The sequence below is a fragment of the Nomascus leucogenys genome, chromosome 9 (assembly GCF_006542625.1).
Source record: "Nomascus leucogenys isolate Asia chromosome 9, Asia_NLE_v1, whole genome shotgun sequence".
NCBI classification, from domain to species: domain Eukaryota; kingdom Metazoa; phylum Chordata; class Mammalia; order Primates; family Hylobatidae; genus Nomascus; species Nomascus leucogenys.
Window position 1 is genome coordinate 64302962 of NC_044389.1, and position 19403 is coordinate 64322364.

Below are 19403 nucleotides of genomic sequence, written 5' to 3' on the forward strand. Positions count from 1 at the left end.
ATTTGGTCACAAAGATAGATCATGTTCTTCCAAGGACCCTGAAAAAGTTCAGCCTGACATTGATCCAGCAGCAAGGAAGCAAGCTCTGGGTGATTTACGATATGAATGGATTTGAAAGGCATGCCTAATGGTTTCAAATCCACTAAAGCGCCAGATGAAAAGCTGCCTTTTTCTAAACAGCAGACTGTGTTTGAATTAGCGACTGCTTTTGTACAATGTTATTTATGATGAAGCAGGTGCACCAGGATAAGGTGGTTTCAGGTGACAATTCAAACTGGAAAAGAGGTTGAGGAAAAGATGGATATGGGAACTGAATCAAAAGCTTTCCCTCAACGTCTGCAATAGGTGCTTTGCAAATCTCTACCAGAATGTCAAGTCAGCATTTCCTCTACACTTGGAATGAGACAGAAATTGTAAGAGTCAGAGAAAAAAAAGGTTTATTTTTTTCAATCCCTATTTCATCATACATAGAGTGCTTCGGTGAAATATTTAATAAATTCAATGCCTTGATGTTGACCATAATATTTTAGCTTCTGTTCAAATGTTGGGCATGTGTCCCAATTAAAGAAAAGAAAAACACTTAAGTAGATGAAGGCCTCCATATCACAGCTGAACTTTGAAAGCATATTTGTTTAGTGGGGAGAGGTTTAATTTAATATCCCGGAATTACTGGTTCCCGAATTCCCATCTAGATGCCAGAGAAACTTTGCCCTTTGGTGAGATTTATCTTCAACAACTTGTTTCTTCCTTTTCTCCCTTGAAGTTGCATAGATCTGAATTAAGAGTTCACATATTTCAGCTTTACTCCAGCTGTTATCTCAAGTACTTGCAGCCTGCCTCCTTTCGCCCTGCTAGAATACAAAGATTGACTGCACCTTCATAGGGTGTATCTAACTATGGATTTGAGCCAGGGTGAAAGGCAAAAGTCAAGTTTCTGACACTATCTAAAACATGACTTATTTTAAATTTGAAAACGTCAAGATTGCCAGGCGCGGTGGCTCACGCCTGTAATCCCAGCACTTTGGGAGGCTGAGGTGGGCAGATCACAAAGTCAGCAGATCGAGACCTGGCTAAAACCAGGTAAAACCCTGTCTCTACTAAAAATACAAAAAATTAGCCGGGCGTGGTGGCGGGTGCCTGTAGTCCCAGCCACTGGGGAGGCTGAGGCAAGAGAATTGCTTGAACCTGGAAGACAGAGGTTGCAGTGAGCTGAGAACACACCACTGCTCTCCAGCCTGGGTGACAGAACGAGACTCCACCTCCAAAAAAAAAAAAAAAGGAAGAAAGAAAGAAAGAAAATTTTCAGATTATCTTCCTATTTCTGTCCTCAGTCAGAAGTCCTAAATCAGAGATTTCTAACAGCATCTCTGGAAACCGCAGAAATGCTCCACCTCTGCTTACCTCCTTAAAAAAAAAAATGGTATTGTACTGAGAGGTCAAACAACACAGAGAAGACAACTCAGAGTCAACTCACTTCTTTGGTATGTGAACAGACAGAAACTCCAAGACTCCAAGATAAGTACCTTCTCTGAAAGTGAGTCCCACATGCTTAGTAGATTTCACAGTTAAGGGAGAAAAAAAATCAGTATTTTTGAGGAAGGAAGATCCTATTTCTCTCGCAATGAAACAGTCATATTATTTCCTGATTTATCGGCATCCATACAAAAAGTGAATTTGCATTCTGCTTGATTTGTCTTAGATGCTACTTAAAATATTTCCTTACTAATTCCTAATTGTTGGAGGAAGGGGATTCTGACTCAAATAGTTTACTATCTTTGGTTTCCTTGGAAGAAAAACAAAGCTAAGATTTGTCATCTTTTGTCTTGGGGATGTGTTGTTAGCAGTTTATTAAAACACAAATGACATTTCAGCACATGACCTGAGAGCCAATTAAAACTCTTCTATGAAATAAATCTTTACTGTGTGGGAACTGAACTCAGGACATATTGAATGTAAAGAATGTAATGCATACATTCTTTATGCATTAACTTTTTATCTACATCTTCCATGCAGTTACCAAACTGGACAGTAGATGGCTCCTCGTTCCTTGTCTTTCAAAGGGTTGGCACTTTCTAGCAGTAACAGTGTTGGTTTAGAAAAGCAAAAGGATAACTAGAGTTATGGGGAAAATATATTGAGAAACTGGTATTTGTGATCTTGGCACATTATTGAACTATACAGCTCATACTGTACAGGTGAAGACGTACTGGCTAATAATGCCATTTGGATATAATGCCTTACATTGTAGGTGCTCATCTATAATGAGAATTAAATATTTCATTTTCCTGGAAGAAAAAAAATGATCTTCTGGATAACCAAAATCATCATTATTTAATTGAGTGCTGTCAGAAAGAACTTTCTGGGATACTGAAATTGTTTTTCTTTTGCACAATCCAATACAGCAGCCACTAGCCACCAGTGACTTACTTAGCACTTAAAATGTGGCTTATTGCAACTGAAAAACTAAATTATAAATTTTGTTTAATTTACATAAACTTAAGTTTAAATATTCCCATATGACTAGTGGCTACCATACTGAACAGCACAGATATGAGTAGCTGAATCATCATTTATATATGGTAGATCTCAACCCAAATTATATAATATCATTTAGAGAACATTCTTTAATAAAAGGTTTTATTTTTCTACACCTAATTCATCTCAGGAAAATGATCTGATACCTAATGAGGATGTTTATTAAAAAGTAGAGTTTTCTATTTATATTTTAGTATGTAACATGGTTACTGGGATAATTTTCCAGCTGTGGGTTTTTGAAAAACTGTATTCATCCCTCCCCATTTTTCTCTTTTAGATCAATAGAAAGATATTGGTAGTCCAGGCTAATTTGTACTTTCTCTGGGTTAAACTAATTTTCTAAGCAGGGTTTCCTAATAAAATTTGAATCAACTGAATGATTTCCAGACATAGGCATATCCTGAAATGAAATAATATAAACCGAAGAAAAAAGGATTGTTCAAGACAAATTTAAAAATTTAGTGGATAGTAACATTGATTTAATAGGCCAAAAAATAATCTGACACCAACCTTTTTGATAATCATTTTTAATATTCATACCTAAAGAAAAACAAAAGCAAAAAGCAGTTTAATATTAAATTTCTACATAAATTCATCAATAAAAAAGAAATTTCACTCTCCTCTCTTCATTTCCATGTACCCAGAAAGTAGGTGAACATCTAACTGCAAATCACTTCTCCCTTTATTAGTCCACCCCTAAGACAGGGTGTAAATGCATGAAGCGGTAGTACAACAAAATAAAGCAGTTATGACAGACCTAAAGAAACTCATAAATCATTCTGTTCAACTCCCCACAGTCGTTTTATAGATACTGCAGGCATAGAGAAAAAATAAATCACTGATTAGGGCTCCAGATCGACCAGAACCCAAGTCTCCTTATTTCCAAGGCAGAAATATGCCCACAGCACTAGGCTATAAAATCTGTCACTTTAGGATAAGCAAAGGTTGCATGGATCTTTTTTGTAGTTTTAACTGGAGAATCAAAAAGGACAACTATAAGTCTGAAAAAGTGAGGGGGGTGGGCTGGCAATACCTGAATTCAACTACTACTAATAAAAATCCCATAAATCTTAAACACATTTTTAACAGTGCAATTGGCCTCTTTAAGAAGTCACAAAATGTTTTCACAGCTTTTTCATTTATTATGTGTAGCGTCAGAATCAAGTTTCCCAATCCCTGCTTCTAGATTCTTCTCCCAAGCAAAGAAAAAGACATGCCTTTCACCCATCTCCTTTCCAAGGAGGTGCTCTCCTGGGGCTATCCCAATTTTCCTCCCAAGTCCAATTCTTCCAGGTACTCTGTGGATATTGACAAAGCTGATCCCAGCTCTCCTGAGTCATACTAGGGATCCCAGTTCCTCCCCTTCAATTTTCTTACCATGTCTTTTTCCTTAGAAAGTGTATTGAATTGTTTTTATATGGTCTATTGTACTCTATTAACTAGTAGTTAATTTTAGGTTAGAAGAATAAAATGTTATATAAGAACTATGTGTTATTATAATACTTTGATTTAGTTATACATATAAATACATATGTATATATATGTACATATATGTGTATACATACACACACACATATAAAGAATCTATTAGATGCTAAGCTGTAGGGGGTTAGCGGGAGACAATACATGTGAATGCTTTCTGGTGATTCTCTTTTCCAAAAGACAGTATGATTCCCAGGTATTAGATGTGGTAGTATCAGATAAAATATCTAGGAGCACGTAAGATGAAGCAAGACTGAAAATGCACCACAGGAGAAATAAATTCTAAGAATGTAACACTTCGTTAGACAACTGGAAAGTACAAGGCCAATATGCTTAGTAGTCAGAAATGTTGCCACCTCCAAGAAAACAAAGGATTGACCCGAAATGCAGTGGAAGAATGCCAACAAGAAACTTGTTAATCAGTGGCTGATCTCATCTTCACCAGAAAATCTGCTTGAAAGGCATAATATAACGCTGTTTGTAAACCCTGATATCTGTCAAAAGTGCCCTAAGGTCCTCCTCTCTAGCTCCACCACTGCCCCTCACTTAGAAAAATAAAATTACCTTTAATGATAGGGTTTAACAAGCTGCCTTCTTTTTTTCTGTTATGAAAACCTCAACAGCAAAGAATTTTTATTTCTTTTTATAAAAGAAAGCAGCTCTGTATTTGTTCTAAATCTCATGGGACCAGTTATTTTCACCCAAACCGCCAACCAGGTATATACGCTGCTTAACTGTAAACCTCCTTGTTTCTTAGCAGAGGCTTATCGCCATGGTCCAACTATGTTTTAAATTAAGGCACAGCCAAGCTCTAGCTACTGTTTTCACGAGGAAAGGGCAATTATTCACCCCATCTGAGTGTGACTGTGCCAGACATCATACAAGAGTGCACCACCCTGATCCCTAGACTCTTCCCCTTTATGCACCCAGCTCAGAGACCCTCCCCTCGGCCATTAGACCATCTGAGCTAAATATAGATCTAGACACACCAGCAGTTCCTGACCGTCGTCACATGGTGCTGACGAAGGACTCCTTGGAGACGCGTTCGGTCCAAACACATACACAAATTTGTGTGCATATTCATCTATATACACCATATCCACCGAATTCATCAGGGAGGATGGACACATCTACATTCCGAAGAGAAAATCGCCGTCTAGACAATCTCCTTATGTTATCTGCCACACTTGTGCCACCCTCGGCAGTGTCAGAGGACTAAGCTACGTTGCTTTTGCCTGAACTGCGCCGATTTGGTTGGGGCAAGACAGCAAGCAGTGTTGAAATGGTACGTCCATACACACACACACAAAGGCGAGCGCACCCCAGCCCCCGTCTCGCCCTTTTCCCTGGTGCAGCACTTAAGTTGTTTTCACAGCTCCCTTAGAAAGAGCCTCCCTCAAGCCGATTGCCCGCGAGGCTCCCAGATACCTCTAGCTCATCTTAGATTCCCCAGGCAGGTGACCCGAGGCGACTCAACTTAGCTCTGGCAAAAGCAAGGCGACTCAGTGTCTCCCAAGTTTGCCAGGTGAACACTGAAGGATGACAGAACATCACCTTGCCGGTGGGGAGTATGTGACTTCTGTTCCCTCGTCCCTTCCTACGAGTCAGACTTTAGATTACATGGCACTGACAACAAAAATAAACAGCTCCCCCTACACACACACACGCACACAAAACTAGTCAAGAAGTGGAAGAATCAACCTAGGTATGCACACGAAGGAAAGAAGGGATGAAAAAAATGATGGACGCGATAACAACTCAAGACAAATCCTCAAAAACCACCTATCTCGAGACAGAAGGCCTGGCTGCAGGATCAGGGAGAAAGAGGGAAGGCACAACCCAACCCAAGCCCGGCCCTGCCCGGGTCCCAGAGGCTCGGCCTCGCACCTGTTGGGGCCGCGGCAGTCCCAGGTGCCCGCAGCGGCCGGGCAGGGGCCCTCCCCCGGTCCCGGGCTGCAACCGGGCTCTTGGCGCCCGCGTTCGCGCTCACTCGCCTCGGGATCTCCCGCCGCCTCGGAGCGCACCCGGCAGCCGGTGCAGTCTCTGAGCCCCGCTCGCTCCCCGCGCGGCCCAGGGATCTCCAGGGAGAGCGCAGCGCGCAGCAGGGTCCCGAGTTCCCGCTACTGGGCTGTGGTTCCCCCGCAGGAGAACAACCCAGCCAGGGAACAACCTACCTGCAGGTGGACTCCGAGTCCTCCGCCTCCCGGCTGCGTGCCGCGCGCCCACAAATGCAACCAAAGGACAGGGAGCGAAAGCGCGCGGGAAGAAGAAAAACAAAATCTGCCTAACCAGTCGGGTTCCTTGTTTATACTGAAACTACGGCAGCCGCCGCCGCGCACGCCCCCTTAGCTCAGGCGCCCGCCTCCGGCTGCCAGCCCCGCCCCGCCCCGCCCCGGCAGGCGCGGGCCAATCACCGCGCAGCTCACCGCCCACGCCGCCGCCACCCGGCCCGGTCGGCAAGTCCCAGTGGGCCCCAGACTCCCGCAGCGCGTCAGCTTGGGTGCCCTCCCACGCGGCAGAGGCCCGCAGAGCCCAACGCAGCGGTGTTTAACAGCGCTGGTCAGGCTGGCTGCGACTGTGCGCGTTTCCTCTTGAGTGCACCTGCCAGGGGCTGTTGTGCAGTCTTGAGTGTGTGTGTGTTCATTCACGTGTATACTATCTGTAAATACCGGCCCGACTCGTTACACAGTATCTATTAACATAATTGTGAGCTAAAGGTTACTGTCCATGTAACTTTCAGAAGACAGCGGAGAGGAACCACAGAACATTTGCTTAGCAAATATCACATAGATCCTGGTGCCAAGCACTGTGCAAAACGCTGGGGGCACACTTGGCAAAGTAGGCTGGTCTCTACCATTGTGAAACTTACATAGTCTAGAGGAGGACATACATTCAGCAAATAATCACCCAAACAAAATGTAGAATTACAGCTCCTAGAAGTTGCACAGAGAGGAACCTGTGCAACATGATTCCGGAGGCAAAGCAGGGAGGCTAGTCCTCAGTGAGGGCTGTGTTGTCATGGTAACCATGTACTCACTCCATCATGGGATATTTGACAACTATTTCAGAAAAAAGGTAAAAACCTCAGTACTTCACTTTGTACACATAAAAGGACGCCAGAGGGAAGTAATGATGGAAACAAGGGAAGAAAGAGACCTATGGAAAGAAAAAATTTACAGAATTAGGAGACTCTTACCAACTGTATTTCCTTGAGTAAGTGATACAGCTTTTCTGAGCTTCGGTTTTCTCATATATAAAACAACACTATTCATACCTGTCCTATACTGCTATAATTAAGATTACTGAGGGGGAGGAATCCTTTTCCCTCCTGCTCCATGGGCCCCTCTCCCTCTCCTTCCTGGGATGGAGTCATTTTGACGCTCACTTTGTCTATTCTTAGCGGATTCCTCCTTCATTTTCTTCATTTATGCCACCTTTTACTTTTCTTCCTCTTTATCATACTCCTTCTCTCCTTTATGTAAATAGGACTCCTCTGATTCAGTAATTCACTCTAACCTAGCTGAGCCTTTGACTTAACCATAGCTTCTCTGCAGTTTAAATGAGAAGCCATAAGGCCAAGGGAACTTGGTGGGCCAGCCATGCAGAGTGAAACACAGAGGCTGGGTGGCCCTGCTCTGCTGTTATGGTTGTGCTGGTTGGTTGATTTTTCAAGCTCCGTTTTCCCATCCTGATTCTGTAACAAACGAGCCATATGACACTGGGACAGTCACTTACACCCTTGACATTACTGGTCCTGTAGCCAGAAATTAAGAGTTGCAGGGGATTGCTGGCAAGATGGCTGAATAGAAACAGCTCCAGTCTGCAGCTCCCAGCGAGATCCACGCAGAAGGCAGGTGATTTCTGCATTTCCAACTGAGGTACCCAGTTCATCTCACTGGACTGGTTGGACAGTGGGTGCAGCCCACGGAGGGTGAGCTGAAGCATGGTGGGGCATCACCTCACCCGGGAAGTGCAAGGGGTTGGGGAATTTTCTTCTCTACCCAAGGGAAACCATGAGGGACTGAGCCTGAGGAACTCCAGCACAGATACTGTGCTTGTCCCAGTTTTCGCAACCCACAAACCAGGAGATTCCCTCCAGTGCGTACCCCACCAGGGCCCTGGGTTTCAAGCACAAAACTGGGTGGCCATTTGGGCACACACCGAACTAGCTACAGAAGTTCTTTTTTTTTCCATACCCCAGTGGTGCCTGGAATGCCAGCAAGACAGAACCGTTCACTCCCCTGGAAAGGGGTGCTGAAGCCAGGGAGCCAAGTGGTCTGGCTCGGCCGGTCCCACTCTCATGGAGCCCAGCAAACTAAGATCCACTGGCTTGAAATTCTCACTGCCAGCACAGCAGCAGTCTGAGATCAACCCAGGACACTCGAGCTTGGTGGGAGGAGGGGCATCCACCATTGTTGAGGCTTGAGTAGGCAGTTTTACACTCACAGTGTAAACAAAGCTGCTGGGAAGTTGGAACTGGGCAGAGCCTTCTGCAGCTCAGCAAGGCTACTGTGGCCAGACTGCCAAATTTCCCTTCTCTGGGCTGGGCATCTTTGAAAAAAGGCAGCAGCCCCAGTCAGGGACTTATAGATAAAATGCCCATCTCCCTGGAACGGAGCACCTGGGGAAAGGGGTGGTTGTGGGCACAGCTTCAGTAGACTTAAACGTCTGCCTGACAGCTCTGAAGAGAGCAGCAGATCTCCCAGCACAGCGTTCAAGCTCTGCTAAGGGTCAGACTGCCTCCTCAAGAGGGTCCCTGACCCTCGTGTATCCTGACTGGGGGACACCTCCCAGTAGGGGCTGACAGACACCTCCTACAGGAGAGCTCTGGCTGGCATCTGGCAGGTGCCCCTCTGGGACAAAGCTTCCAGAGAAAGATCAAGCCACAATCTTTGCTGTTCTGCAGCCTCCGCTGTGATACCCAGGTAAACAGGGTCGGGAGTGGACCTCCAGCAAACTCCAGCAGACCAGCAGCAGAGGGACGTGTCAGAAGGAAAACTAAAAACCAGGAATAGCACGTCCACTGAAAAACCCCATCCGAACATCACCAACGTCAAGGACCAAAGATAGATAAATCCACAAAGATGAGGAAAAACCAGTGCAAAAAGGCTGAAAATTCCAAAAACCAGAACATCTCTTCTCAACCAAAGGATCACAACTCCTCACCAGCAAGGGAACAAAACTGAATGGAGAATGAATTTGATGAATTGACAGAAGTAGGCTTCAGAAGGTGGATAATAAAATCCTCCGAGCTAAAGGAGCATGGTCTAACCCAATGCAAGAAAGCCAAGAACCTGGAGAAAAGGTTAGATGAACTGCTAACTAGAATAACTAGTGTAGAGAAAAACATAAATGATGTGACGGAGCTGAAAAACACAGGATGACAACTTCGTGACGCATACACAAGTATCAATAGCCAAATCCATCAAGTGGAAGAAAGGATATCAGAGACTGAATATCAACTTAATGAAATAAAGAGAGAAGACAAGATTAGAGAAAAAAGAATAAAAGGGAACATACAAAGCCTCCAAGAAATATGGGACTATGTGAAAAGACCAAATCTACATCTGATTGGTGTACCTGAAAGTGACGAGGAGAATGGAATCAAGTTGGATATTATCCAGGATACTATCCAGGAGAACTTCCTCAACCTAGCAAGGCAGGCCAACATTCAAATTCAGGAAATACAGAGCACACCACAAAGATACTCCTCGAGAAGAGCAACCCCAAGACACATACTTATCAGATTCACCAAGGTTGAAATAAAGGAAAAAATGTTAAGGGCAGCCAGAGAGAAAGGTCGGGTTACCCACAAAGGGAAGCCCATCAGACTAACAGCAGATCTCTCTGCAGAAATCCTACAAGCCAGAAGAGAGTGGGGGCCAATATTCAACATTTTTTTTTTTTTTAGATGGAGTCTCGCTCTGTCACCCAGGCTGGAGTGCAGTGGCATCTCAGCTCACTGCAGCCTCCACCTCCTGGGTTCAAGCAATTCTCCTGCCTCAGCCTCCTAGGCAGCTGGGATTACAGGCCTGCGCCACCACACCCAGCTATTTTTTTTTTTTTTTGTATTTTTAGTAGAGATGGGGTTTCACCATGTTGGCCAGGCTGGTCTTGAACTCCTGACCGCCAGTGATCTACCCACCTCGGCCTCCCAGAGTGCTGGGATTACAGGTGTGAGCCACTGTGCCAAGCCTCAACATTCTTAAAGAAAATAATTTTCGGCTGGGCGCGGTGGCTCATGCTTGTAATCCCAGCACTTTGGGAGGCCGAGGCGGGCGGATTACAAGGTCAGGAGATCGAGACCACGGTGAAACCCCGTCTCTACTAAAAATACAAAAAATTAGCCGGGCGTGGTGGCGGGCGCCTGTAGTCCCAGCTACTTGGAGAGGCTGAGGCAGGAGAATGGCGTGAACCCGGGAGGTGGAGCTTGCAGCGAGCCAAGATCGCACCACTGCACTCCAGCCTGGGTGAGAGAGCGAGACTCCGTCTCAAAAAAAAAAAAGAAAAAGAAAATAATTTTCAACCCAGAATTTCACATCCAGCCAAACTAAGCTTAATAAGCGAAGGAGAAATAAAATCCTCTATAGACAAGCAAATGCTGAGAGATTTTATCACTACGAGGCCTGCCTTACAAGAGCTCCTGAAGGAAGCACTAAACATGGAAAGGAACAACCAGTACCAGCCACTGCAAAAACATATCAAATTGTAAAGAACACCAGTACTGTGAAGAAACTGCAACAACTAAGGGGCAAAACAACCAGCTAGCATCATAATGACAGGATCAAATTCACACATAACAATATTAACCTTAAATGTAAACAGGCTAAATGCCCCGATTAAAAGACACAGACTGGCAAATTGGAAAAGGAGTCAAGACCCAACAGGGTACTGTATTCAGGAGACCCGTCTCATGTGCAAAGACACACATAGGCTCAAAATAAAGGGATGGAGGAAGATCTACCAAGCAAGTGGAAAACAAAAAGAAAAAGCAGAAGTTGCAATCCTAATCTGATAAAACAGACTTTATACCAACAAAGATCAAAAGAGACAAAGAAGGGCGTAACGTATTGGTAAACGGATCAATGCAGGGAGAAGAGCTAACTATTCTAAATATACATGCACCCAATACAGGAGCACCCAGATTCATAAAGCAAGTTCTTGGAGACCTACAAAGAGACTTAGACTCCCACACAGTAATAGTGGGAGATTTTAACACCCCACTGTCAATATTAGAAAGATCAACGAGACAGAAAATTAACAAGGATATTCAGGACTTGAACTCAGCTTGGACCAAGCGGACCTAATAGAATTTACAGAACTCTCCACCCCAAATCAACAGAATATACATTCTTCTCAGCACCTCATCGCACTTACTCTCAAAATGACCACATGATTGGAAGTAAAACACTCCTCAGCAAATCCAACAGAACGGAAATCATAACAGTCTCTCAGACCACAGTGCAATCAAATTAGAACTCAGGATTAAGAAACTCACTCAAAACTGTATAACTACATGGAAACTGAACAACCTGCTCCTCAATGACTACTGGGTAAATAATAAAATGAAGGCAGAAATAAATAAGTTATTTGAAACCAATGAGAACGAAGACACAATGCACCAGAATCTCTGGGACACACTTAAAGCAGTGTGTAGAGGGAAATTTATAGCAGTAAATGCCCACAAGAGAAAGCAGGAAAGATCTAAAATTGACACCTTAACATCAAAATTAAAAGAACTAGAGACGCAACAGCAAACAAATTCAAAAGCTAGCCGAAGACAAGGAATAACTAAGATCAGAGCAAAACTGAAGGAGATAGAGACATAAAAAACTCTTCAAAAAATCAATGAATCAGGAGCTGGTTTTTTGAAAAGATCAACAAAATAGATAAACCGCTAGCCAGACTAATTAAGAAGAAAAGAGAGAAGAATCAAATAGACACAATAAAAAATGATATAGGGGATATCACCACCAATCCCACAGAAATACAAACCACCATCAGAGAATAATGTAAACACCTCTATGCAAATAAACTAGAAAATCTAGAAGAAATAGATAAATTCCTGGATACATACACCCTCCCAAGTCCAAACAAGGAAGAACTCGAATCTCTGAATAGACCAATAACAAGTTCTGAAATCAAGGCAGTAATTAATAGCCTACCAACCAAAAAAAGTCCAGGACCAGATGGATTCACAGCCAAATTCTACCAGAAGTACAAAGATGAGCTGGTACCATTCCTTCTTAAGCTATTCCAAACAATAGAAAAAGAAGGAATACTCTCCAACTCATTTTATGAGGCCAGCATTATCCTGATACCAAAACCTGGCAGGACACAACAAAAAAGGAAAATTTCAGGCCAATATCCCTGATGAACATCGATGTGAAAATTCTCAATAAAATACTGGCAAACCAAATCCAGCAGCACATCAAAAAGCTTATCCACCATGATCAAGCTGGCTTCATACCTGGGATGCAAGGCTGGTTCAACATATGCAAATTAATAAACATAATCCATCACATAAATAGAACCAATGACAAAAACCAAATGATTATCTCAATAGATGCAGAAAAGGCCCTGGACACCTTCAACACCCCTTCACGCTAAAAACTCTCAATAAACTATGTATTGATGGAATGTATCTCAAAATAATAAGAGCTGTTTATGACACACCCACAGCCAGTATCATACTGAATGGGCAAAAGCTGGAAGCATTCCCTTGGAAAACCAGCACAAGACAAGGATGCCCTCTCTCACCACTCCTATTCAACATAGTATTGGAAGTTCTGGCCAGGGCAATCAGGCAAGAGAAATAAATAAAGGATATTCAAATAGGAAGAGAGGAATCAAATTGTCTCTGTTCACAGATGACACGATTATATATTTAGAAAACCCCATCATCTCAGCCCAAAATCTCTGTAAGCTGATAAGCAACTTCAGCAAAGTCTCAGGATACAAAATCAATGTGCAAAAATCATGAGCATTCCTATACACTGATGACAGATAAACAAAGAGCCAAATCATGAGTGAACTCACATTCACAATTGCTACTAGGAGATTAAAATGCCTAGGAATTCAGCTTACAAGGGATCTGAAGAACCTCTTCAAGGACAACTACAAACCACTGCTCAAGGAAATCAGAGAGGACACAAACAAATGGAAAAATATTCCATGCTTATGGATAGGAATAATCAATATCATGAAAATGGCCATACTGTCCAAATCAATTTATAGATTCAATGCTATCCCCATCAAGCTACCATTTACTTTCTTCATAGAATTGGAAAAACCTACTTTAATCTTCGTATGGAACCAAAAAAGAGCCTGCATAACCAAGACAATCCTGGGCAAGAAGAACAAAGCTGGAGGCATCATGCTACCTGACTTCAAACTATACCACAAGGCTACAGTAACCAAAACAGCATGGTACTGGTACCAAAACAGATATGTAGACCAATGGAACAGAACAGAGGCCTCAGAAATAACACTACACATCTACAACCATCTGATCTTTGACAAATGTGACACAAACAAGCAATGGGGAAAAGATTTCCTATTTAATAAATGGTGTTGGGAAAACTGACTAGTCATATGCAGAAAACTGAAACTGGACCCCTTCCTTACATCTTACATAAAAATCAACTGAAGATGGATCAAAGACTTAAACATAAGACCAAGGACCATAAAAATCCTCGAAGAAAACTTGGGCAATACCGTTCGGGACATAGGCATGGGCAAAGACTTCATGCCTACAACACCAAAAGGAATGGCAACAAAATCAAAATTGACAGATGGGATCTAATTAAACTAAAGAGCTTCTGCACAGCAAAAGAAACTATCATCAGAGTAAACAGGCAACATACAGAATGGGAGAAAATTTTTGCAATCTATCCATCTGACAAAGGGATAATTCCAGAATCTACAAAAAACTTAAACAAATTTACAAGAAAAAAACAACCCCATCAAAAAGTGGGCAAATAATATGAACAGAGATGTCTCAAAAAAAGACATTTATGCAGCCAACAGACATATGAAAAAATGCTCATCATCACTGGTCATTAGAGAAATGCAAATCAAAACCACAATGAGATACTGTCTCATGCCACTTAGAATGGTGATTATTAAAAAGTTAGGAAACAACAGATGCTGGAAAGGATGTGGAGAAATAGGAATGCTTTTACACTGTTGGTGGGAGTGTAAATTAGTTCAACCATTGTGGAAGATAGTGTGGTGATTCCTCAAGGATTTAGAACTAGAAATACTATTTGATCCAGCAATCCCATTACTGGGTATATACCCAAAGGATTATAAATCATTCTACTATAGAGACACATACACATGTATGTGTATTGTGGCACCCTTCACAATAGCAAAGACTTGAAACCAACCCAAATGCCCATCAGTGTTAGACTGGATAAAGAAAATGTGGCACATATACACCATGGAATACTATACAGCCATAAAAAGGATGAGTTCACGTCCTTTACAAGGACATGGTGGAAGCTGGAACCCATTGTTCTCAGCAGACTAACACAAGAACAGAAAACCAAAACCACATTTTCTCACTCATAAGTCGGAGTTGAACAATGAGAACACATAGACATAAGGAGGGGAACATCACACACTGGGGCCTGTTGTGGGGTGGGGGGCTAGGGGAGGGATACCATTAGGAGAAATACCTAATTTAGATGACAGGTTAATGTGTGCAGCAAACCACCATGGCACATGTATACCTATGTAACAAACCTGCACATTCTGCACATGTACCCCAGAACTTAAAGTATAATAATAAAAAAGACATTAAGAGTTGGAAAAAATCAGGATTTCTTTTTTTTTTGAGACGGAGTTTCGCTGTCGCCCAGGCTGGAGTGCAGTGGCACGATCTCGGCTCACTGCAGGCTCCGCCCCCGGGGTTCACGCCATTCTCCTGCCTCAGCCTCCTGAGTAGCTGGGAAAAAATCAGGATTTCTTAATGAGAATATCTGACATATCCTTTATAACCTCTGGATGTGGACACCAGACCAGAAGATTTTGTCCAGTTTTACTTTCTAAAGTATCCCCCAACAAAGAAGTTTGTTTATTTTAGATTCTTAAGATGTAAAATGGATACCATGATAATATTAATGCAATGCTTTCCAAACAGCATTCCCACCCCCTATTTTGGCAGATCTCTCTCGGTTCCTTCTAGCTTTCTGTATGCCGAGTATTAAATAAAGAGACAGATCTGGAGCTAGGCATCCTGACCCCTAATCCTATCTCTCTCACAGAGCCACCTATAAAGCCTTAGAAAAGGCACTGATGGACTCTGGACCAGCTTACTCATCTGAAAAATAGCATCATGGTTAATCAAAGTAACGTTTTCATAGGGTGTTGAGAAGACTAAAAGAGATCACACATGAAATGAGTTTGAAATAATGTCCCTCAGAGAAGCCTTCCCTGACCTCCCTATTTAAAATTGCAGTCACCCCTCACTCCATATAACCCTTCCCTGCTTTCTTGTTGTTGTTTCTTCCATAGGACGTATTGCCATTTAACATGCTATATATTTTACTTATTATTGCTTCTCCCCTCTCACTAGAATATAAGTTCCGTAACAGCAGGGAATGTTGCTGTTGTCATTGTAGTTGTTGTTTTCCTGCTGTATTTGCAAGGTCTAGAACAATGTCTGACATATAAGAAGCACTTAGTAAATATATGTTGGTTGAATAAATGAATGCTTAGCACATAATAAGTACTCAATAACGAACTGCTGTTATTATCATGCCTGAATTATTTTCTATCATAAAAAAATTTCCTTTCTCTATTCCTCAGTTTCTTTCTGATCTTTTTACTCCATTGGCTCAACTCTTATCTGTAAATGTCAGTAAGCTCAATAATGCCAATCAAATTGATGCAAATCTGCTAAGTAGTATCTCACTCCAGTATTAAAAAACAGCCACCTGTATTTAGAATTTCTGCTATGTGGCAGGCTCTGTGCTAAGCATTATTTTTTTCTTTTCTGGTCCTCTTGTAGCTCAGATGCATAAAATTAGAGCAATCATCATGACCAATCCATGTCCAGCCCTCTTTCATTTTAGTTCCTTTCATTCCCCATCTAAAATTCCAGATTTTATCACACAGTATTTAGTGTGAACTTTTCAATCCACCTTTCATGAACAATGATGGTATTGTCTTATGTGAGTACACATGAGTGTATTTACATAAATGTTATTGTGCAATCTGTCTCATTCTGTTTCTCATTTTCCCCGCAACTTAGACTTTTGATCTTCTATCCATGTTGATATATGTTGGTGTTGCTCACTCTGCTTATCTATTGTTGAGTGTTTCACCATATCTGTGTAACTCTGTTAATAGCTCCCTGTTAGCAGGGAGCTATTTTTTATTCGCAATATTATCAGTCCTCATCAAAACTCTGAGAGATAAGTACTACCATTTCCATATCTGAGAGGAAGAAATGAGGCTTGGGAAAGTAAGTCACCGTCCAAGGACACTCAGCTGGAGAAGCCATGAATTAAACCTGTATATCTCTGTTTAATCCTCTTGCCTTCCCAATTCATAAAATTCATTCAATTACTGTGGGACGTATGAAATAATGTTTAAAACTACTAGATATGTGTATTTAAATTAAACTAGAAGCTAGTTTTTTTTTTGCAAAGCAGTTATTTGTCTCAAAGACACAAGTTTAGTTTTCTTCATAGACACGAGTTTAATACTAGTATTTGTGATTTATAATTTCCTTAAAACACTTGAACCTTCCATGAAAATCTCACAAGCATGTTTGTCTTCAGATATTTAAAATTTATCATTTTAAAGAAGAATGAGGCACCAGAACACTAGATAGGATTAAAAAGGGAATTATATAAGGGAATGGATTATGGCTTCAATGTAAGAAAAACATTAAACATGTCTATAGCAGAATGGTATCCTTTTTCAGCATTAAATTCCCGCTCTGTGCATCTTAAAGAGCCTTGTGAAATGGCCATGTAACTCCTCAAAATACTCCCACATTTTCTCTTTCATTTATTTTCTCAATGTCACTCTGGACTATGCAGATGAGCAGTTCAAGGATATGTAATCTTAACCTCAGATTGTAAATGGAAGGAAAAAACGGGATTGATCACACCACCTATCAACAGTCAATCTGGACCCCAGCGTAGGCCTTCTCACTTTCAAAGCTAAAACCCACAAACCATTTTTCATAAGTCTGATGTACACAGCCTCTCTTGTATGATGACAAAAGATTATGGGGTCTTAGGCCAATTAGACCAACCCAGCTCCACACTTTAGAGAAATCCCTTATTTTCCCCTTGCTATTTAAGTATGCTTTTCCTTGACTTCCGTTTCCTCATCGTCTGAGGGACTAGAGCAAAAGGAGAAGGAAGCTGCTTGGCATGCTTTGGTTTCATGCCCTCTTCCTGCCGCTAGCCTGAGTGAAAGGAAGGCTGTCCATGGGTCAGACTTTTTGTTTTTTTTCTGAATAAGTTGGTCTTATTAAGAATTAAGAACAGGTTTTTCTAAGTCAGATTCTGGTAGCCTTTAATGTTAAGTCTGATTATTTTACTTGAAGATCTTTTTGGTTTTGACTAATTGCCAATCTATGTCTAGCACATTGAGTAGGAAGGGACAAGGGAGAAAATGAGTAATAGAATAATAAAATTAATAGGGGACCATACTGGAACTTCAGAGTATTTTTTAAAAGATAGCCCTGAAATCTGATGAGAAGAATGACCACAGCAGGACACAAAGACTTCCATAATCAAGATCCTGAGTCCCTGTCTGGTGCCATCAATCCCAATACAACTATAAAATGAATTCTGACACTTAGAAGGAATTTGTGTGATGAAACAAATGACTGGGTCAGCCTTCGAATGGTCATTCCAATAACAATTTCCAACATTTGTTACAGTTTACAGTGTTCTTTCACATCCATTATCTCATTTAGGGAGAACATGGGGTCTGTGAGGGTCATTTAATTCTGACAGTGGTCATTATAGAAGACATATACTTTCCTCTTCTGGTATCACTAAAAATATTATAGATAGCCATCCATTTGAACTTGCTAAGAAGATACTCCTAAACAGAAGAGAACTGGCTGAAAAAGATAACTTCAGGGGGTCTAGTGAACATATTCAAGTGATTCTTCATCACTGTCACTTTTTATCTCCCAGGCCCTAAAGTTGTAGGAAAGAATGTGACAACTGCATGGGAAATCCCACGACAGGTAGTAGGTTTTCAAGTCTCCAAAAAGACGTAAAAAACTATGGTATCTTCATTTATAGACAAGAACTGTTGAAAGGCAACTTTACTGTTTTTTCTTAAATAAGCATCATTTTACTTATTTGCCAATACCTATTTACTCTTACAAAGTAATTATTTGCAACACCCTCAGAAAGAATATTGATAATGAGAAGTAATATAACTTGGCCTGATCACAAGGTCATGAGACAGTCATCCTCTTCATTGATTATGTAATACATAGTAACTTACCTTCCCTGTACCGACAAAGAAACATTTAATAATCTTAAGCATGCATTATTTTGATTAGACATTTTACTGTTTTGAGTAGAAATTCAAATATGTTTAACATGAATCTATTTAGATAAATATTATTCATCCAAAAAACCTTTATAGTAAATATACATATTTTTTCTATGTGTAATTTCTCTCTCTAGCAGTTTTTGGTTTCTTCTGAATGAGTTGGTCTTATAACGAATTAAGAACAGGTTTTCCTAAGTCAGATTCTCGTAGCCTTTAATGTTAACTCTGGTTATTTTGCTAGAAGATCCCCTTGGTTTAAACTAATCATCTAGCACATTGAGTAGGAACGGACAAGGGAGAAAATAAGTAATACAATAATAAAATTTTAGAGTTGGGGAAAGTATTAACGATCATCTCTTTTAATCTTTCCCTATCCCTGTGCCACCAACCAAGACATTTTTGAACAAGGAAACTGAGTCCCAGAGAGATTAAATGATCTCTCCTAGGCCAACAAGATAATAGCAAAGTTATGCTAGTCAAAGAACACAGATAATCCCAGGACTTCAAATCCTACATGATTTTACTTCCTAATAATTCCTGCAGGGGTAGAGCTAGAGAGCTACTTTGACATTATAGAAGTTTAATTTGTTTTCAAATATTGATGACAACTATTCTCTATTAAATATATCTTGATAAAATAAATTCTCTAGATACTACATTTTATTAGAATTTTCTAAATGATGCTAATGCCATTTATTATTTAATATTCAAGGTAGTAAAATAGTAAGCTCTTTAGTGGCTTTATCATTAAAGTAACCACATTAAAGTAACTATTAATTATACTTCATAAAGTAAATCCAAGAAATTGTGTCATCAAAAAAGCTTCTCTAATTAGCATTTATTAT

The 19403-nt window shown here is 41.1% G+C and overlaps 1 protein-coding gene across 3 annotated transcripts in view; it reads right to left on the minus strand.

Annotated features, from left to right (window-relative positions):
- Nucleotides 1-19403, minus strand: part of RASGEF1B (RasGEF domain family member 1B) — a 625168-nt gene that overhangs the window by 38630 nt on the left and 567135 nt on the right. For 2 of the 3 annotated variants that reach the window (XM_003265810.3, XM_012499347.2), the window contains exon 1: nucleotides 6192-6331. The exons of the other annotated variant lie outside the window; for it this stretch is intronic. The gene's annotated coding sequence lies outside the window, so the exon portion shown is untranslated. Of the gene's footprint in view, nucleotides 1-6191; nucleotides 6332-19403 lie in introns of those variants that run through there. 3 annotated transcript variants of the gene reach the window in all.